Genomic DNA, 22,582 nt, shown 5'->3' with positions numbered 1-22,582 from the left:
TTTTGATCACCTCAGGCCATTTTGAGTGTGCATCCACGGCTATTAAAAACATTGAGTCCATGAATGGACCAGCAAAATCAATATGCACCCATTGCCATGGAGATGAGGGCCACTCCCATGGGTGTAGAGCGGCATGTGGTGGTGCATTTTGGACATTCTGGCATCCTGAGCAGCTCTTTTTCACGTCCTCGATTTGCTGATCGATCCCCGGCCACCACACATAAGCCCTAGCAAGGCTTTTCATTTTCACCCCTCCCAGATGACCTTCGTGAAGCTCATTGAGCAGTCTCTCCCTTAACTTGGGTGGAATTACCACTCGGGATCTACACATCAAGGTCCCCTGGCATACTGACAGCTGTTCTCTTCTGGATGAAAATGCTGGCCACAGTGAGTCGCCATGTGCTGGCCATCCCTTCAGCGTCAAATCATATACCCGAGACAGTGTCGGGTCATTTCGGGTCTCCTTCTCTATACCAGCGTTAGTTACTGGCAAGCATTCAATTATAGTCGAATGAAATATTTCGACAGGATCCACTGCTGGTGCTTCCTCCGCAGTAGGCAGTGGCAGGCGTGATAGCCCATCAGCATTTCCATGCTGTTTCGTGCCCTTATACTCGATTTCATATTGGTGCGCCCCTAGAAAAAGGGACCATCTTTGTAGCCGTTGCGCAGTCATCACCGGAACGCCCTTCTTTGGATTAAAGATGGAGACAAGTGGTTGGTGGTCAGTCAGCAAGGTGAACTTCTGCCCGTGCAGATAGTGATTGAACTTTTTCACTCCCCACACTAGGCTGAGGGCCTCCCTGACAATCTGGGCGTAGTTACGCTCGGCTGAGGTTAGTGACCGAGACGCAAAGGCTACTGGCCTCTCTGAGCCGTCCGGGAATTTGTGCGACAGCACCGCTCCAATGCCATAGGGTGATGCATCACACGCCAACCGAATTGGTAGTGCTGGGTTGAAATGAGCCAACACCTCTTTTGATGTGATCAATGCTTTGCTCTTCTGGAAAGCTCGTTTACATTCGTCACTCCACTTCCATGGTACCCCCGTTTGCAGTAGGGTGTTCAGTGGGTGTAGTACGGTAGACAAATTCGGCAAGAACTTATGGTAGTAGTTCACCAGCCCGAGGAACGACCTCAGTTGTGACACATTTTCCGGTGCTGGAGCCTTGACTACTGCCTCAATCTTTTCAGGGGACTTATGCAACCACTCTTTATCAATAATGTGGCCACAATACGAGATCTGCTTCTGGAAAAACACGCATTTGTGGCGATTAGCTCGGAGCTCATATTCCTTCAATCTAGTGAGCACCTGCTCCAGGTTGGCGAGGTGATCACTGTCATTTTCGCCCGTGACCAGGATGTCGTCCAAATAACACTGGGTCCCTGGAATCCCTTGCAGGACTTGTTCCATTGCCCTTTGCCAAATAGCCGGAGCTGATGCTACCCCGAACACCAGCCGGTTGTATTGGTAGAGACCTTTATGAGTGTTGATCGTGAGGTACTGTTTCGAGGCTTCTTCTACCTCCATTTGCAGGTACGCCTGTGCCAGATCAATCTTAGTGAAGCGTTTCCCTCCAGATAGCGAGGCGAAAATATCTTCAATCCGCGGAAGCGGATATTGTACAGTGTGAAGGACTGGATTCACTGTCACCTTAAAGTCCCCACAAATGCGAACCTTCTTTTGTTCCCCAGGCGTATTACTCAACGACCTCTTCATTACAGGAACGATGGGTGTAGCCCACTCACTCCAGTCCACTTTGGACAGTACTCCTGAACGTTCCAAACCTTCCAGCTCTGCTTCGACGGCTGGGCGGATCGCATAAGGTACCGGTCTGGCCTTAAAAAACTTTGGGCTTGCATTTTCCTCTATTTTGATCGTCGCTGTTATGCCTTTTAGTATTCCGAGTCCCTGCTGGAACACTTCTTGTGCGTCAGTTAGCATTTTTGACAGTCGTCCAGGTGTGATGTCGTCATCCTTTTTGGCATCTAGTCAGTGCTTGTATGGAATGCCAATCTAGCTGTATCTTCCGGATCCATTCACGTCCTAGTAGTGGTGGTCCTCCATCTGGCAATACATATAGGTCCATTTTTGGTGTTTCCTTGCCGTTATATATAACGTTCACCCTTATTTTTCCTTTGGGGTAGACTTTTTGCCCCGTGCACATCTTCAAGACAATCTTTGTATCTCTCAAGGGTATATGTGAGAATAGCCGCTTGTAGTCCCTTCGGTTTATGACTGTTAGGGCTGATCCTGTGTCCAATTCCATTTTCACTTGGACTCCTGCTATTTTGAGCGTGACCCAGATAGTTTGGTGATCCTCCATTTTGATCACATTATGTAGTTTCAGACAACCCAGCTCCTTGCTTCCGGAGTCTGTATCACTCTTCTGTTCGTCTGAACTACTCTCCGTCACCTTATGTACCTTCTTGTACTTCTCCTGTGGAGATTTCTTGCTGCTGGTTTTGTTTCCCGACCTGCAGACTGTTGCTATGTGTCCTACTTTTCCACACTGTCTGCACACTTTGTCCTTGAACCAGCAATCATTATGGTCGTGTGTTGTTCTGCCGCAGCGATAGCACTTCACTGTTCCATATGACATTTCATTTGTGCCATATTCTTGCGGTCTTCGTTGTATCTCTGTAGCGCCCCGTGCTGCTGCTTCGTGTGATACTGCAATGCTGAAAACCTTGTCCAGCGTAAGATCCTTTTCTGATAGAAGCCGTTTCTGGGTTCCTTCACTTTGAAGCCCACACACAAACTTGTCCCTTAAAGTATCTGCTAGTCCCGTTCCAAACTGGCAGTGTTTCGATAGCTTGCGCAGTTCCGTTAAATACTCAGCATTACTTTCATCTTTATGCTGGTTCCTTTTGTGAAGCTTAAATCTTTCTGCTATCAGCAGCGGTGTGGGGTTTAAGTGGTCCTGTAGGATAGACACTATGTTTTCAAAATCCTTTTCTACTGGCTTCTCTGGGGTTACTAGGTTTCGCCGTAAGCCATACGTTTTTGCACCCATTGAATTCAACAATACCAGCGCTTTCTTGTCATCTGGCACTTCATTCGCCTTGCAGTATACTTCTATGCTTTCGACATATGTCATCCAATCTTCGACTTCATTGTCGAACGCTGTGATACTGCCACTCTTCGGCATTTTTGGGTGTGGTTAGACTGGCTTAAAATGGCATCTCCCGCGCTTTCCTTTCTTCCCCGCTGCGGCTTAAAATGGCTTCTCCCGCGCTGCTGCCAACGCCGCTCTCGGCGGTCCTCGTTGCAAATGGCGACACCCTGTGGGTTTCGTGCGCTGCTCCTACGTTGCTGCCAACGCCGCTCTCTGTGGTCCTCGTGGCAATGGCAGCGCCTCGCGTTTTCCTGCACGCCTCTCTCCCCCGTTGACGCTGCTCGGCCCTTGAACACCGGCTGCGCTCTACGCATTTTCCTGCGTGCCTCTCTCCCCCGTTGACGCTGCTCGGCCCTTGAACACCGGCTGCACTCTGCTCTCTCTCGCCTCTCTCCCCCGTTGACGCCGCTCGGTCCTGAACACCGGCTGCGCCCTGTGCGCTCTGCCCTCTCTCTCTCCCCCGTCGACGCTGCTCGGCCTTTTTCTGTGCCGCTCGGTCGGCTCTAGCCGCCGCTGTCCGGGAAGGGTCTGCGCAGTACCTGTTGCCAGCCCGTTTTGCTGGACCACCGTGACTGGAAAGCCAAGCCTGGCTCTCGACAGCCTCCCCTGTGATGCTCAAATCTCCGCGGGATGACTGGGCGGTTGCCCGTGGTTGATGTCCGTGCTTCTGGACTCGACCTTCTTCCACTGTTCTCCAGGAGCGAATCCCTGGGAGGTGATGCAGAGTTGCAGGTAGGTTCGAATCTGCTCGTCGCCAATGTTACCTCCGTGTAATAATAAGAAAAGGACTGCAGAGAACGATCAACCGGTGTTTACTCAACGTGGTTCAAACTGCAACTGACTGTACAGATCACTACTCAGGGTTTATATACAGGTGTGGTCACTGCCGGTACTACAGGATACAGGAGCTGTAAAAAGTAGTTCCCCCCTTAAAGGTACATACATTACACTGACGACTCCCAGTGATGCAGAGACACAGAGTGCCCACAGCATCTGGTCTGCACTGAAGGCCTCCATAATCAGCACCTGTGAAGAGACGCTCGGTCACTCAACCAGGAAACACCAAGACTGGCTCGACGAGAATGACCAGGAGATCCAGGAGCTAGTAAGCCACAAGCGCAAGGCATTTCTAATCTGGAAACAGCAACAGAACTCGAGAGCAAGAAAGCAGCGCTACAGAAGCCTGAAGGTCGAGGCCCAACAAAAACTCGCGACCTAAAGAACAGATGGTGGGTGGAGAAAGCGCAGGAGATCCAGCAGCTAGCTGACAACCACAACGTGCGTGGATTCTTTAGCGCAGTCAAGACCATCTACGGCCCAAGCACCCAAGGCCCTTCCCCACTGTGGGCCAAGAACGGAGAGGTACTCATCAAGGACAGGGAAGCAGTCAGTGCCCGCTGGAAGGAGCACTTCGAAGATCTCCTTAACCACGACTCTGTCTTCGACACAAGTGTCCTCAACTCCATCCCACAGCATGCTACCCGCCACCATCTCAGCACAACCCCAGCCTGGCATGAGGTTGAAAAGGCCATCCGACAACTGAAGAACAACAAGGCCTCAGGAGCAGATGGAATCCCCACCGAGGCACTAAAGCATGGCGGAGAAGCACTACTGGCGCGAATTCATGAACTAATTTCTCTTATCTGGAAGGAGGAGAGCATGCCAGGGGATCTCAGAGATGCCGTAATTGTGACCATCTTCAAGAAAGGTGACAAGTCCGATTGCGGTAATTACAGAGGAGTTTCCCTGCTATCTGCCACAGGGAAAGTCATCGCAAGAATCCTCCTCAAACGCCTTCTCCCACTGGCCGAAGAGCTCCTCCCAGAGTCGCAATGCAGATTCCGCCCACTAAGGGGCACAATGGACATGATCTTCACCGCACATCAATTACAAGAGAAATGCAGGGAACAGCACCAACCGCTGTACATGGCCTTCTTTGATCTCACAAAGGCCTTCGACACTGTCAACCGTGAGGGATTATGGAGTGTCCTCCTCAAATTCGGCTGCCCTCAAAAGTTTGTCACTATCCTCTGCCTGCTTCACGACGACATGCAAGCCATGATCCTGACCAACTGTTCCACCACAGACCCAATTCACGTATGAACCGGGGTCAAGCAAGGCTGTGTCATCACACCAACGCTCTTCTCAATCTTCCTTGCTGCAATGCTCCATCTCACCCTCAGTAAGCTCCCCACTGGAGTGGAGCTAATTTACAGAACAAATGGGAAACTGTTCAACCTCCATCGCCTCCAGTCCAGATCCAAGGTCGTCCCATCCTCTGTCGTCGAATTACAGTATGCAGATGATGCTTGCGTCTGCGTTCACTCGGAGGTCGAACTCCAAACCATCGTAAACACCTTCACCGAAGCATACGAGAGCATGGGCCTTACACTTAACATCCGTAAGATAAAGGTCCTCTACCAACCTGCCCCTGCCACACAGTGCTGCCCCCCGATTATCAAAATCCACGACAAGGCCTTGGACAATGTGGACCACTTTCCATACCTCGGGAGACTACTGTCAACAAGGGCAGACGTCGACATCGACGTCGAAGTCCAACACCGCCTTCAGTGTGCCAGTGCAGCCTTCGGTCGCCTGAGGAAGAGAGTTTGAAGGCCAGGACCTCAAACCCGGCACGAAGCTCATGGCCTACAGGGCAGCAGTGATACCTGCCCTGCTGTATGCCTCAGAGACATGGACAATGTACAGCAGGCACCTCAAAGCACTGCAGAGGTACCACCAACGCTGCCTCCGCAAGGTCCTGCATATCCATTGGCAGGATAGGTGCACCAACGTCAGTGTTCTTGCTCAGGCCAACATCCCCAGCATCGAAGCTCTGACCACGCTCAATCAGCTCCGATGGACGGGTCACATTGTCCGCATGCCCGATACGAGACTCCCAAAACAAGCGCTCTACTCGGAGCTCCGGCACGGCAAGAGAGCCCCAGGTGTGCAGAGGAAACGCTTCAAGGACACCCTCAAAGCCTCCTTGAAAAAGTGTAACATCCCCACCGACACCTGGGAATCCCTGGCCCAAGACCGCACAAAGTGGAGGAGAAGCATCCGGGAAGGCGCCGAACACCTCGAGTCTCTTCGCCGGGAGCAAGCGGAAGCCAAGCACAGGCAGCGTAAGGAGCGCATGTCAACCAAGCACCCCACCCACCCGCCCCTTCAACCACCATCTACCCCACCTGTGACAGAGACTGTAGGTCCTGCATTGGACTCATCAGTAACCTGAGAACTCATTTTAATGGGGAAGCAAGTCATCCTCGGTTCCGAGGGACTGCCTAAGAAGAGATCAGTGCAAGACTGTACTGAAAAAGGCAGCGGGCAGGGAATGTGGGGGTTTTCTCTTTATTCTTGTTGCTTTGATTCACCATTACAGATCGAGACAGCACTCATTTAAATAGCCTTAAAGACCATTTTACAGCTTATGTACTGGTCCTCTTGAACTACAGTTCCATTTTCTGATGAATGCCACCCAACAGTTATTTTAAAGAGGGCATAAGAGACTATACTGAGTTAAATATGGATAGAGCTTTTTATTTAGACTCTATTTGACTCCATTGTTAAAACAAAGAGGATTTCTGTCTGTTCTAGTTGCTGATCCCCCTACATGGACACCAGCGACGCACATCAAAAAAACAGGCAACGTATTGGTTAGAAACTTGAAAACTAGAGATAGTCTATAAAGAGCTGGAGGTTATCCTAGTCTCATATTTATTCATCAGCTCTTTTTCTCATTGTTTTAAATGCCATCAACTGATTTAAATTTGAAAAATATATCAAAAGGGATTGGACAAATATAGATACCATATCTCCTCCAATAGAAGCAAGCGTTTGGAATCAATGGATAATTTTTTTATTAAAGGTTGATTCCTGCTGTTCGCAGTCTGACCATTTGTACATTACTGGCCCATTGCAGATAGGACGGAAATGACTAATAAACAGTGGGAACAGGAGGAAAAAATGAAGCAAAGATGACAGGAAGAAAAATTTATTGGGGGAGCAATTTGGCTGCTTTATGCCTCCCATTAGCACCTGGGGGTGGGGCAGTAACGGGGCGCTAAGGGTTAGCGACAGGCCGTGGCGAATTCAGCGACGCCCGTGAACTTCCCTGCCAGTTTAGCGCTGGCACTAACACTTACTGCCTCACCCTCTAGCGCCTCGAAGATCGTGACGTCATAAAGTGCGCAGCGCCCTGTTACCGCCCCGGATGTGAAATTGCCTCCCACCCCCTGCTGTATCGCCAGGCTTCAGCAACAGCAGGAATAGGAGGCGATGTCACCTCAGCTGGCAGCTTGGAAAGCGCTAATTAAAGGCAGTGGTTTTCAGGTCGGCCAAACTTTATTCTTTGCCTGCTGAAGGGTTTCGATGCTTTATTGCTGCGAGATGTCCAATCCCTCCACTCTCAGAGTGTTTGGGGCTGTATTGGCAGTCACGCAGGTCGCCTGGCAACACAGCACTGAGCAGAAGCATGTTGTGCACCATCATTGGCCCTTCCCTTTAAGCGAAGGAATATGCCGGTGTCTTTGCGCTCCACATTGTTCGGCGCTCTGCTGCTACCGCCCTGCTCTTGCACTTTAGCACCCTAAGAGAAGTGGTTAGCGCTTGATTTAGTGTTCCACTTCCCTCTTGGAGCGCTAAAGCTCAATTTCCCGGGACCAGAAAATGATTATCGCCTGGCGATGCTTTTCCGAAATTTCAAAAGTTATCGCCCCAAATGGGGTGCTACGGAATTTCTCGGCCATTGAAAATAAAGATGAAATGACAGCAGAAAACAATTGCACGCTAGATTAATTTTGCATTTTATTGTTTCCATGGTATTTGTAATCCCAGGACTTTTTCTCAAAGACAGAATTAAAAATAAATTTGTTTTTAGGATATAAAATGGGCCAGAAATTCGCGGCCAAAGGCGTGAGTGCACTTGGGGTACTCACGCATCTGGCCGTTGGAAATGCCAGCGTTCAGCATGAACAGCGCATGCGGGGAACGCCGGCATTTCCAGACCTCGAGCGCGTGCGACTGCACAGGCAGCGCTTGCGCAGTGAACTTCATAGATTTCATTCATGAAATCCGTGAGGGTAAGTCCTCAGAAGTTACACTTGAAAAAAGCAAGTGTAAAGTGGTTCATTGGCTGCAGAGGAAGAAACATTTTATCGTGGAGCTTCTGAAATGCAATATTTTTGTTTGGGAAAGGGAGGGAAGTTATTTTAAGAAATTTTAAGTAAGTTTTAAAGTTAAATTTTTTTTTTTTTTAAAGGGTTTTCAGAGCGGTAGGTAGAAGGAGCAATTGTGGCTGTGTGAATGGAATGTGAGAATGAGTTATGTATGTATGTCCACATATATTCCTTTACGTATATGTATGTATGTTTTATATTCCTTTACTAATGTGTATGAATGTATGTTTTTAATTATGATTTTCAAATAAGTTACTTTCTCTGAAAGTCATAATTAAATAATACATTCATACACATAAGTAAAGGAATATATACATAACACGCAAAGGAATATATACAGACATACATACTTTCAGAAGCTCCACGATAAGAAATATCTTCCTCCGCAGCCTCTGGAGCAACTGTACCCATGCTTTTTTCATGTGTAAGTTGTAAGGACTTGACCTCACTGAAAGCAGTAATGAAAGCGGCGAATTATACTGCGCACGCGCTGCGTGTGCAGTCGCACGCGTTCTGCCTCTGAACCCCTTCGTTCAGAGGACAGGAAATGCCGGTTTTCCCCAAAAGCACTGTGCATGCTGAAAACCGGCATTTCATCCGGCCAGATGCGTAAGTACCCCGACCGTACTCGCGCAGTTGGAAGGGAATTACTGGGCCAACATTTTACATGTCAATAAAATGAAAAATTTAACAATTGCACGACTTGCCCCCTCGCATCTGCGACTGAGGGTCCAAGGAGGTGCATTGCGCAAGAGGTCATCATCGTACGTATCCTCACACTGTTCCCTTTGGGGAACTGTATGAAGTGGTGGAAGGATTTATGGCCGTGATTAACGCTCATTCCGTGACCGTAACCATCTTTGAACCAGCCATTAGGGTGGTTAGTCCTATGGCGGGAGGGTTTTACGGGCTCCCACAACCCATCTGAGGGGGGGGGGGGGGCCACCAACACCCACGGACGCAAGTATCCCGCTGGATGTCCACCCAGAATTTAAAGTTGGAACTCCGACTCCACTTGCCGGGACTGTCTGGAGTGGGGTTCAAAACCCTACTCCTTCTGGCCCAGCGGCGGGGATGCTTACTGCTACGCAAAAGGCCCACTCCGCACAAAAGGTGACACCCATACGTTTCCTGCGCCTTTTCCCTCCCCGTGACTGGAGCCCTATGCTGCCATTTCACGTTGCTAATCGGATTGGGCCTTTGTCATAGCGGTAGGATCCCCGCCGCTGGGCCAGATCAGGGTAGGGTTTCGAACCCCGCTCCAGACAGTCCCGGCAAGTGGAGTCGGAGCTCCGGCTCTAAATTCTGGGTTGACATCCAGTGGGATATTTGCGTCCGTGGGTGTGGGCGGCCCCCCCTCCTTGTATAGCTTGTGGGAGCCCGTAAAACCCTCCCGCCATAGGACTAACCGCCCTAATGGCTGGTTGAACTGGATCCTCAGGTAAGTCCCACTTCTGGCATTCAGGAGGCTGCCATGCTTGCTTCCACTTGGTGTTCCAGCCCACCATTACATTGCCAGGGCAGAATGCAGGAACTCCTGGCCTGGGAGTCCTTGCCTTTGGCTACGCCCCCTACTATGTCACTGACCATATTTGGAGCAGGTAGAGGCTCCACCCACAAGTAGACTCAGCAGAAATGCCAAAGGAGGGGCAGGACCTTGCTGTAGTTACAGCAGGAGTGCAGCAGCAGGGCAGTGGATTTTTGGCCCCAATGGATATGTGCTTTATTTTCATGCCTTGATAGTTGTATCCATGTAGTCATGATTTAGAGGTTCCACGGGTTTACTGAAGAACTCCATTAAATGACAGTAGTTTGCATATGTTAGTCTCATATATACTACCTCCACCACATATAAGACATCTTCATCTACTCCTGAGGTTTGACAGATCATCCCCATTCTCCTAGAATCCTACCACATATCCATTATCACCTAACCTGCACAGTACTTATGAGCTCAGAAAGGCGACATATTAACTTAATAATCTGGTATAGAAGCTAGAGGATCTCCACCCCAGTTTTACAAAGTAGAACCCACCCCAGACTACTGAAATCCACAATGTTCGTCAATTATTTGGGGCAGATCAAACCTAATTAGTAGGTTAGGAACTGAACCACCCTCCCCAACCAAACTCTTCTGCTAGATATGAAATTAAGAACTAATGAGAGTAGGACTAAAACCTGTATTGACTCTCTGCTAGTGTGCTTTTCAACATCCCTTGATTGGGCAAGCTACAACTATTGTCCTCCTGGAGAAGGAACACAGATTCAACAAGGAAAGAGAAATGGCTGATTCAGAACAGCCTCACATTCTGGTAGGGACTTGTAGGATACCTGGTCCAGATGAGATGCATCCTAGGTTGCTGAAGGAAGTAAGGGTAGAAATTGTGGAGATGCTGGCCACAATCTTCCAATCCTCCTTAGATACAGGGGTGGTGCCAAAGTACTGGAGGATTGAAAATGTTACACCCTTGTTCAAAAAAGGGGAGAAGGGTAAACCTGGCAATTACAGGCCAGTCAGTTTAACGTCAGTGGTGGGGAAGCTTTTATTAACAATAACCCGGGAGAAAATTAGCCACTTGGGAAAGCATGGGCTAATAAAGGTGCGCCAGCATGGATTTGTTAAGAGCAAATCGTGTTTGACTAACTTGATTGAGTTTTTTGATGAGGTAACAGAGAGGGTGGCTGAGGGCAGCGCAGTTGATGTTGAGCATGCACTTTCAAAAGGTGTTTGATAAACTACCATTAGGCTTGTTAGCAAAATTGAAGCCCACGAGTTAAAAGGGGCAGTAGCGGCATAGATACAAAATTGGCTAAGGGATAGAAAACAAGAGTTGTGCTGAATGGCTGTTTTTTGGACTGGAGGGAGGTATACATTGGTGTTCCCCAAGGTTCAGTACTAGGATCACTGCTGTTTTTGATATATATTAATGATTTGGACTTGGGGGTACAGGGCACAATAACTAAATTTCAGATGACATGAAACTTACAAGTGTAGTAAACAGTGAGGAAGATAGTAATAGACTTCAAGTGGACATAGATAGGCTGGTGGAAAGGGCGGACACATGAAATTCAATGCAGCGATGTGTGTGATGATACATTTTGGTAGGAAGAATGAGGAGAGACCATCAATACTAAATGGTACAATTTTAAAGGGGGTGCAAAACAGAGAGTCCTGAGGGTGCTTGTGCACAAATCTTTGAAGGTGGGAGGACAGGTTAACAAAGCAACTAATAAAGCATATTTGATCCTGGGCTTTATAAATCGAGACATAGGGCTCGATTTTGTCAATGGGGAGCTTTTGTAGGCGGGACTCCCACTTTTTGGGTTGTAGTCCCGCCTCCATCGACTTGTGGCCAACCCACGCTACTTTCCTTTGATTGACCTTGTTGAGCCTGCCCAGTGGGCTCAGCAGGCCACTGCGATTGACATTTCATCTGTTAAGAGCTTTTGACAGATGAAAAATCAACATTTGACAGCTCTGTGAAACTGTCAAACACTGACAATCTGTCTTCTAACTTGAGTCCTTCTACTCAGGCTCAGTTAGAGCAGACCAGAAAGCTTTTGACAGTTCAGCGGCCATTCTGCTTTCTGTGCCAGTGAGCTCAGGGACTCCCAAGAACTGAAGGAAGGAAGCCTGCAGGAGAAAGTAAAGGTAAGTAAAACTTATTAAAACACTTTACACTTACCTCACACACTTACCTCTGCATACATGCACCCATCACTCACCTGCACAATGGACATCTCGACCCCTTCAACCCTTGCAGACCCACAGCCCGCCTCGCTAACTTGGCGTGGTTCAGAGCCGTTGGACAGCCCACACTTCAGGGCTAAAAATAGGGATTAGGCAAAAAACTGCCTGTTAACTACCTGTTAACAGGCAGTTAATTGGCACTAATCCCCTTCCCGCCTCGGGGAGGCGGCTCCCAGCACAGGTTGGGTACCCGCCTCCTGGGACATTGGCACAGAGGCGGGTTAGGGGCGGGATGGGTTCCTGCCCCCCGATTCTGCAATTTTCCCACCACTCCCGCCTCCAAACCCGCCTCCTCAGGTCTTGGAAAATCGAGCCCATAGAGTAAAAAAGCCAGGAAGTTATGCTAAACCTGTATAAAACACTAGTTTGGCCCCAGCTGGAGTATTGTGTCCAATTCTCGGCACCACACTTTAGGAAGGACATGAAGGCTTTGGAGAGGGTACAGAAGAGATTTACTAGAATGGTTCCAGAGATGAGGGGTTACAGTTACATGGATAGACTAGAGAAGCTGGGATAGTTCTTCTGAGATGGCACAGATTTAAGGTGATTGGCAAAAGAACCAGAGGCGACATGAGAAAAAATATTTTTACGCAATAAGTGGTTAGGATTTGGAATGCACCTCCTGATAGGGTGGTGGATACAGATTCAATAGTAGCCTTCAAAAGGTAATTGGATAAATACTTGAAGGAGAAAAAATTGCTGGGATATGGGAAAAAGCGGAGGAGAGGGACGAACTGGATTGCTCTTCGAAAGAGCCGGCGCAGACTTGATGGGTCGAATGGCCTCCTTCTGTGCTGTACTGTACTATGATTCTCTGATTCTAGCATAAGAACAAATTACCTTTATCTTTATGAAGAGTATTGTGTGAGGAAATGAGCATGTAAGGCATCACAGTGATCTGTGAGTTCATTGCTCAATTTCTTGACACTGTTTCGGTGAATCGCCTCACTGTATTTATAGCAGTGAAAGTCACAGTCACTGTTGTGTTGATTACTTTTTGCCATAGGGTCCTTTCAAGATCACAGTGGAGATTGCATTGGAATTATTCACAACACAGTGTCCAATTTATTCAGGAGCAGATTCTTTCTTAGTGTTTCCTTCATGCTTCATTCATTTTTACAGAAAAAAAGAACAATTGTCAGGGCAGCAGATGTTCTACCCTATTGCAGGATTTCCAATAGTGCAGTGTGTGCTTGACTACACACATGTTGAGATACAGACAGCATTTGAAAAATCCACTTGGTCTACATTAACCATAAGGTATTCCACTCATGAAACATTTAGGTAGCTGGTAATCCACAAAATATCATTACGTTAATTAGTGCAAAATTGCATGTTTCCTTTACATTAGACAGTTCATGTATTGTTTGAGAATAGGCATGTGCAAGGATAGCTCTTAGGTGACCAAGGCCGGAATTTTCTTTACCTTGGTGGGTCCGGTGCAGGCGGTGGCCATATCGGGTCGCGACCCCACTGTTACCTCCATCCCGCTGTGAAAATGAACTTACCTTAATGGGGCCTATTAAGCCCTCCCAGCACGTTACCCGGCCCAATTAGATGGAATGGGTCTGGTGATGTCATTCGTGACGCATTTTCAGCTGGGATCTTTAAAGGGACCATGACCACATTAAATTTGAAGTTTAATCTAACAAAGTGGGTACTGAATCTTTACTCTACAATAATACAGTAAAAGGTATATATGAGTGACAGAATTTTTAAAAATATTATCATTATGTAATATGACACCATCTACAAATACGATCAAGAACATAATTAAAAAAGTACTTTAGTTGGGAAGTTATTTGCGCTTTAGTCACAAACCTATAGACTTTTGTATCAGTAACTGGTACAAATAAAAGATGTGTATGTATAGGTAATATATAAATTTAAGCAGATTTTAAATGTAATTGTGAAGGGGTGGATTTACAATCTTATGCAAGTTCAGCGGAAGAACTGCGGAAACCCTGACAAACAGTGTAAGTGGTGCTTATGTGTTTCTGGGATTTCTGCAGCTCTTCCGTTGAAGTTAACAATGGACAAGTGAGAGAACCTCTGCAGAAATTCACCCCCAAAGTCTCAGACTGAAAAATTAAATGAATAATTTCAGGGACTGAAAGCAAATTAAACCAGTGGAATGAGTGATAAGAATGAAATTGTGACGGTTGATGACGTGATTTAACCTGTAACTGGGCAATCATAGTATACTGTGAGAGAAACCTGACCAGAAACAACACAAACATTTATTTAACTTGTATATGACATTTTTTATAGTGCAGATCAATTTACTGCAATTACTGTTGAGTTGTAAGGCAACAGCCAAGAATGGCCAGTAAAAAATGTATTTCCCTCACCATCCAGGGAAGGAGGGGAGTCTTCAGCACTCACATCCCTTCAGGAATTTCTGAATTAACATTTACCAGTAGCTTTTCAAGTAGAACAGAATCTGCATCAATCTGATAGCTGATGTAATCAACATGTTTTTATTTTGGTTTGCTTTTCATGCTGTCAAGTAATCAGCTGGAGCAATGGCCACGGAACTCCCGCCTCAGGTTGACAGACGTGTTTCCCGAGCTGTGTGAATCCTGTGGCCATGCAGGGAAATTTAAAAAGTAAGTGAAAAAAGGCTCCTGGGTGCCTGTAAATTACCTGATAATCATCTCAATTGGGTCGCCCGCCACTGCTGGTCAGGTTGGCTCCTCGATGACAGATGCGCCTAGGGGAAAGGTGGGTGGGAGCGAGATGACAGCAGGTTCCCTACCCGCTGTCAAAAATAACAACTTTCCTACCCGACCTGCCGCCGATCTCGCCTGCTACCACCCCAGAAAATTCCGATCCAAGATTATGGTTTTAAACCATGACAGTACAGTTGAAATCCAAATGATAAAATTACAATCAACCACACTGGGCAGCCAGATAGTTATGGAACAGGCCATTGCAATATTAAAGTATAACTGTTGCTGTCTGGATGGATCTGGCAACACTTAACATACTAGCTGTACAAATTAATTGCTGCGTGTTGCATATGATGTGGTCTTCTTCTTCTTCTTAGGCAGTCCCTTGGAACCGAGGATGACTTGCTTCCACACTAAAAATGAGTTCTCAGGCGACTGATGAGTCCAATGCGGGACCTACAGTCTCTGTCAGAGGTGGGGCAGACGGTGGTTGAAGGGGCGGGTGGGTGGGGTGCTTGGGTTGACGTGCGCTCCTTCCGCTATTTGCGCTTGGCTTCCGCTTGCTCCCAGCGAAGAGACTCGAGGTGTTCGGCGCCTTCCCGGATGCTTCTCCTCCACTTTATGCTGTCTTGGGCCAGGGATTCCCAGGTGTCGGTGGGGATGTTGCACTTTTTCAAGGAGGCTTTGAGGGCTTTCTTGAAGCATTTCCTCTGCCCACCTGGGGCTCTCTTGCTGTGTTGGAGCTCCGAGTAGAGCGCTTGTTTTGGGAGTCTCGTATCGGGCATGCGGACGATGTGGCCCATCCATCAGAGCTGATCGAGCGTGGTCAAAGCTTCGATGCTGGGGATGTTGGCCTGAGCGAGAACACTGACGTTGGTGCACCTATCCTGCCAATGGATTTGCAGGATCTTGCGAAGGCAGCGTTGGTGGTACCTCTCCAGTGCTTTGAGGTGCCTGCTGTACAAGGTCCATGTCACTGAAGCATACAGCAGGGCGGATATCACTGCTGCTCTGTAGACCATGAGCTTGGTGCTGGGTTGAGGTCCTGGTCTTCAAACATTCTCTTCCTCAGGCGACCGAAGCCTGCAGTGGCACACTGAAGGCGGTGTTGGACTTCATCATCAATGTCTGCCCTTGTTGATAATAGGCTCCTGAGGTATGGAAAGTGGTCCATGTTGTCCAAGGCCTTGTCATGGATTTTGATAATCAGAGGACAGTACTGTGTGGCGGGGGCAGGTTGGTAGAGTACCTTTGTCTTACGGATGTTTAGTGTAAGGCCTATGCTCTCGTACGCTTCGGTGAATGTGTGGTGTGGTGATAAGGAAGGGCGCATTACTGCAAATGTATGTAGCAGAAACATAGGATGAGGATCTTCAATGAGCAGGCCAAAAAGGTAATATGCTGCCATTGTTTAGAGACTTGTTTTATCAAGTGGTTTTTGGGATTTATTTCTTGAAGGATAATTTTTCCTTGACTAGCAGTCAGGTTTAATACCATCGAATCATTTTCAGATATGCTGCCAGTAGAATGTCAGTCGTTGCTTAGTGGGCAGCGCTCTTGCCTCTGAATCAGATGGTTGTGGGTTAAAGTCCCACTCCAGAGATTTAAGCACATAATCCAAGTTGACACTTCAGTGCAGTACTGAGGGAGTGCTGCACTGTTGAAGATGCCGTCTTTTAGATGAGATGCTAAACCGAGTCCCCGTCTGTCCTCTCAGGTGGACGTAGAAGATCTCATGGCACTCTTTTGAAGAAGAACAGGGGAGTTATCCCCGGTGTCCTGACCGATATTTACCCCTCAACCAACATCACTAAAACCAGATGATCTGGTCATTATCACATTGCTGTTTGTGGGAGCTTGCTGTGTGTAAATTGGCTGCCGCGTTTCATACATTACAACAGTGACTATACTTCAAAAAGTACTTCATTGGCTGTGAAGCGCTCTGGAACATCCTGAGGTCATGAAAGGCGCTATATAAATGCAAGTCTTTCTTTTTTCTTTCTTTACTGTCCCTCATTTTGGTGCCTACAATTCTATGTCCTTTTAATCCTAACCCTCTACTTTTGCATTTCCATCAGTGGCAGGAGGTTCGGCGGTGGAGGGCTAATGCTTTCCAGCAGGAGCTTTAAGAATCTGAGGTGGCACTCCCATGTCTTTGATTGTGCTCTATTTTTCCCTTTCAGAAGAAAGTAAAGAGTGTGACGGTACTCTACTTGCCATCACATGGAATGAAACCCAATCGTCAGAAAGCATTCCTTAATGAGGATGATCACAGGGGCGGAAACTGAGATAATACAGAACATATGATTTTAGTGTCAGCTTGGGTCAGTGGTAGCACTCTCACATCAGAAGGTTGTAGGTTCAAACCCTAATCCAGAGATTTGAGTACATAATCTAGGCTAACACTATAGTGCAATTCGGAGGGAGGTTTTTTTTTATTCGTTCATGGGATGTGGGTGTTGCTGGCATCCCTAGTTGCCTTTGAGAAGGTGGTGGTGAGCCGCCTTCTTGAACCGCTGCAGACTGTGTGGTGAAGGTACTCCCACAGTGCTGTTAGGGAGGGAGTTCCAAGATTTTGACCCAGCAATGATGAACGATGATATACTTCCAAGTTAGGATGGTTTGTGTCTTGGAGGGGAACTTGGAGGTGGTGGTGTTCCCATGCGCCTGCTGCTCTTGTCCTTCTAGGTGGTAGAGGTCGCGGGTTTGTGAGGTGCTGCCGAGGAAGCCTTGGCGAGTTGCTGCAGTGCATCTTGTAGATGGTACATACTGCAGCCACGGTACGCCGGTGGTGGAGGGAGTGAATGTTTAAGGTGGTGGATGGGGTGCTAATCAAGCGGGCTGCTTTGTCTTGGATGGTGTCTGTTGTGTATGTAACCTGTTCCACCTTAAGAGAGCTTAAGCCTGTTCCACCTTAAGAGATGTACTACTTTCTCAGGCTGCTGTAGACGTAATACCGGGGGTGAACACACCGGTATATAAGCACTGTGCAGTAATCTTGTATTCAGTGTAGTCCCTACCTCCAACCAGTAAAGACCTGTTTTATTGTTACTGATTAAGTCTGAGTATTAATTACTTGAACAACTCACAGACTTAACACTGGCGACGAGTCAGGTTCTTACCCTGCGGCAGTTATTCCACGGCGGCTTCGTCCACAGACAGGACGTTGAAGAGAGGTTTCAAATCTCACCACCCCACTGGAAGCGACAGGCATTAGGACCCTGAAGCCTCCATCAGCGACTGAAAACTGGAGGACAGAAGACATCCTGCAGCTTCTTTTTCAACCTCGGTGGTGGGTAAGCCAAGCAGCGTTGGCTGCAAAGACAGGGCTGGGGGAAGTCGGAGGTAGAAGGGCCATCGATCGCAATCCCTGATAAGGGCCGCACTCGGGCTGAAAGGCGCAGCGTCGGCAGACACTGAAGGCGCGAGAGCCGCGGTGAAAAGCGTGGGCCATTGATCGCGGCGGAGATAAGGGCCGCACTCGGGGCTGAAGGGAGACGGCGTCGGGGGACGGGTGAAGACCGCCAAGCGCGGGAAAACCGCCATTTTGTGGGCGGAGGACGACGGCAAGAGCGGGAAGCCGCCATCTTGGATAGCAGTCAAAAAAAAAAATCTGAGAAATTGCAAATCTGATAAAGTACTACAATGCCTAAACACGGGAATATTAGCAACTTTGATAGTGACATCGAAGATTGGGCCATATATGTTGAACGAGTTAAAAATGATTGTAAGGCCAATAAAATTCGTGAGGCTGATAAAGCACTAACATTATTAAATTTAATGGGTGCGAAGACATACGGGCAATTGAAACACCTGTTATCACCAGATGAACCGGCGGATAAGACGTTCGATGAGATTGTTACTGTCCTGAAAGATCATCTAAACCCCACGCCGCTGATGCTAGCGGAACGATTTAAATTTTACGACAGAAGGCAGCTACAGCATGAAAGCAATGCTGAATATTTGCTGGAATTGCGTAAATTAGCGAAATATTGCCAGTTTGGAACGGGACTGACAGATGCACTACGAGACAAATTTGTGTGTGGTTTATTTAAACAGGATACACAAAAGCGACTGCTCGAGGAGAATGAGCTGACGCTTGAGAAGGCGGTCACTATGGCAGCAGCACACGAAGCCGCAGTGAGAGGCACGGCAGTAATGCAGCTACGGTCACCGGAGCTCAGTGCACACAAATTGGGTGTGAGTTCTGGCAAATGTTATCGTTGTGGAAAGACAACGCATGATCAGAACCAGTGTTGTTTTAAAAACCAAGAATGTAGAACTTGTGGTAGGCTTGGACATATAGCTAGAGTATGCAGGTCAGGGAAGAAGACCAGCAACAAGAAGTCACCGCAAGGAAAATACGCAAAAGTACACAAGGTGGCCGAACAGGAGTCCGATTCAGACGCTAGCAGTAATGAACTGGCTGGCTTAAGCAGTATTGAACTGGCTAGCTTAAGGGTACTCAACGTTGGTAAGGGTGCAGACCTCCAGACAATTTGGGTTACTCTTCAGATAGAAGGAGTCCAAGTAAAAATGGAATTGGACACTGGATCGGCATTGTCGGTCATGAATAAGAAAGATTACAGAAGGTTATTCCAACATATTCCCCTACAGGATACGGAGATTATATTGACAACCTACACGGGGCAGAGAGTGTACCCCATCGGGACAATAAAGGTTGCAGTGGCCAACAAGGGCGAAGGAAGTCAAATAATGGACTTATATGTGCTACCGGAGGGAGGTCCACCACTACTAGGCCGGGAGTGGTTTAGAAACATAAATATGGACTGGCATTCGCTAAAAGCCATAAAGAGTGAGAACTCGGTGCAGATAATCAGCCCAGACTCTAGAACTGATGATGGTAAGACCAACCCATGTGCAAAAGACAAAGTTTCAGCACAGAATTCCACTGAGCAACAACAACATAGTTTAACAGAGAATTCTGAGTCTGTCAAGTCTACTGATATGCACATTCTTGAGGGACACTGGGCTCGAACTCAACTCCATTTCAAACTACAACAGCAATTAGAACAAATGATTCGCCGTTTTGAGCAAGAGATGAATGAAATAAAAAAGTTCTTTGTTACAGAGTGGGAGAATCTGGAAAGGCAACAGAAGCAACTGATGGAGAAAATGGAGCAGGAGCACACCAACCATCTGCGCGAGGAGGCCGAACGAATCAAAGCTGATTCAGGTTCTGAAGGTGCGTGCCATAATCTGGTGTCAGAAGAGTTAACGGTCAGCCAACTCCTTCATATGCTGAGGGACAAGACTCTGAAATGGGAAAAACTTGAACACGAGCTGCGATCTTCAAAGGAAAAGGGTTCGGAGCTCTCAAAAGTCATTGAGATGGCTGATGTGACGACACAGACTGAAACGACTGCAACAGAGCAGCCATTGGATGCCAAAAGTACGCTGACTCATGTCAATGTAGAACAACAGACCGCTGAAACAGCTGCTCCGGTAGAGGGATTGCATAGTCCGATCAATCAATCTCCAAAGGAAGTTGAAGTATTAAAATCACAAATGAGGTCACTAGTAAACGACTTGCTGAAAGCCCAGAAAAAGCTGGATGCAGAGGTACACATGAAGAAGTCTCTTCAGGAAAGATGTCTGGATTTGGAACAAGAGCTGGCTAACGTCCAGCTGGGTATGGAAGAAATAGACGACCCTCTCGCTGACCTGTCGGACGACTCCGAATATTACTATGTCCTGTCCTGCCCAACTTGTAACTTCGACTCCCACCATACAGAAATCATGGAGGAGCACCGAAAGTCTACGGAACATCGGGAGAAGGTGGCTCTACTACGAAAAAAGGAGGAAGAGAAGGAGGAACTGCGCATGCAGCTGGCAGCTGTGGCAGCTGACAATGGAGCCCAGAGAGTCTCCAAGAAGCAGAAAAGGAAAAGTAAAAACAGAAGATGACCCATCTGAACCATTATCACCTCTACCAGATCACACACGTGGCCCCTCCGAACGGAGCCAAATCAGTTCGGAAGTTCAAGCTGTTAAATCCATGAAAGGACTATTGAATGAGTAACGTGAACCGACTACACCACAGAGATTGAATCTGTGAACTGTTTTCCGCAGAGACTGAATCTGTGATATGTTACGTTAAACATGAAGTTATATATGTATATATGTTATTACGTTATGTTAAATGGGGGGGTGACTATAAAGCTAAGAAGGGAGGAGTGTTGTGTATGTAACCTGTTCCACCTTAAGAGAGCTTAAGCCTGTTCCACCTTAAGAGATGTACTACTTTCTCAGGCTGCTGTAGACGTAATACCGGGGGTGAACACACCGGTATATAAGCACTGTGCAGTAATCTTGTATTCAGTGTAGTCCCTACCTCCAACCAGTAAAGACCTGTTTTATTGTTACTGATTAAGTCTGAGTATTAATTACTTGAACAACTCACAGACTTAACAGTGTCGAGCTTCTTTAGTGTTGTTGGAGCTGCACTCATCCAGGCAAGCGGAGGGTATTCCATCACACTCCTGCCTTGTGCCTTGTAGATAGTGGAAAGGCTTTGGGGAATCAGGAGGTGAGACACTCTCTGCAGAATACCCAGCCTCTGACCTGCTCTTGTTGCCACAGTATTTATGTGGCTGGTCCAGTTAAGTTTCTGGTCAATGGTGACCCCCAGGATGTTGATGGTGAAGGATTTGGCGATGGTAATGCCGCTGAATGTCAAGGGGCGGTGGTTAGACGCTTGCTTCTTTTTGGAGATGCTTATTACCTGGCACTTGTGTGGTGCAAATGTTACCTGTCACTTATCAGCCCAAGCTTGAATGTCATCCAGGTCTTGCTGCATGCGGGCATGGACTGCTTCATTATCTGAGGAGTTGCGAATGGCATTGAACACTGTGCAGTCATCAGCGAACATCCACACATCTGACCTTATGATGGAGGGAAGGTCATTGATGAAGCAGCTGAAGATGGTTGGGCCTAGGACACTGCCCTGAGGAACTTCTGCAGCGATGTCCTGGGGCTGTGATGATCTCCAACCACCACAACCATCTTCCTTTGTGCTAGGTATGAGTCCAGCCAATGGAGAGTTTTCCCCCCCGATTCCCATTGACTTCAGTTTTACTAGGGCTCCTTGATGCCACACTCGATCAAATGCTGCCTTGATGTCAAGGGCAGTCACTCTCATCTCACTTCTGGAATTCAGCTCTTCTGTCCATGTTTGGACCAAGGCTATAATGAGGTCTGGAGCTGAGTGGCCCTAGCAGAACCCAAACTGGGCATCAGTGAGCAGGTTATTGGCGAGTAAGTGCTGCTTGATAGCACTGTCGATGACACCTTCCATCACTTTGCTGTTGATTGAGAGTAGACTGATGGGGCGGTAATTGGCCGGATTGGATTTGACATTTTGTGGACAGGACATACCTGGGCAGTTTTCCACATTGTCGGACAGATGCCAGTGTTGTAGCTGTACAGGAACAGCTTGGCTAGAGGTGCGGCTAGTTCTGGAGCACAAGTCTTCAGCACAACAGCCGGGATGTCATCGGGGCCTAGAACCTTTTCTGTATCTAGTGCGCTCAGCTGCTTTTTGGTATCACGTGGAGTAAATCAAATTGGCTAAAGAAGGGCTTCCGTGGTGGTGGGGACCTCAGGAGGAGGCCGATATGGATCATCCACTCTGCACTTCTGGCTGAAGATGGTTGCAAATGCTTCAGCTTTTTCTTTTGCACTCACGTGCTAGGCTCCTCTATCATTGAGGATGCGGTCTGGAGCCTCCTCCTCCCGTTAGTTGTTTAATGGTCCACCACCATTCACAACTGGGTGTGGCAGGACTGCAGAGCTTAGATCTGATCCATCAATTGTGGGATCGCTTAGCTCTGTCTATAA

The 22,582-nt window shown here is 47.7% G+C and overlaps 1 protein-coding gene across 2 annotated transcripts in view; it reads right to left on the bottom strand.

Moving 5' to 3' along the window:
• The window catches only part of LOC147111767 (PC3-like endoprotease variant B), a 780,400-nt gene that overhangs the window by 81,536 nt on the left and 676,282 nt on the right, over positions 1 to 22,582 (bottom strand). The gene's annotated exons all lie outside the window — the stretch shown is intronic.

This window comes from Somniosus microcephalus, chromosome 10 (assembly GCF_052327205.1).
Source record: "Somniosus microcephalus isolate GS21.2 chromosome 10, FLI_Smic_1.0, whole genome shotgun sequence".
NCBI lineage: Eukaryota > Metazoa > Chordata > Chondrichthyes > Squaliformes > Somniosidae > Somniosus > Somniosus microcephalus.
The sequence above is the reverse complement of the archived record's forward strand: the minus strand, read 5'-3'. Positions and strand labels throughout refer to the sequence as shown.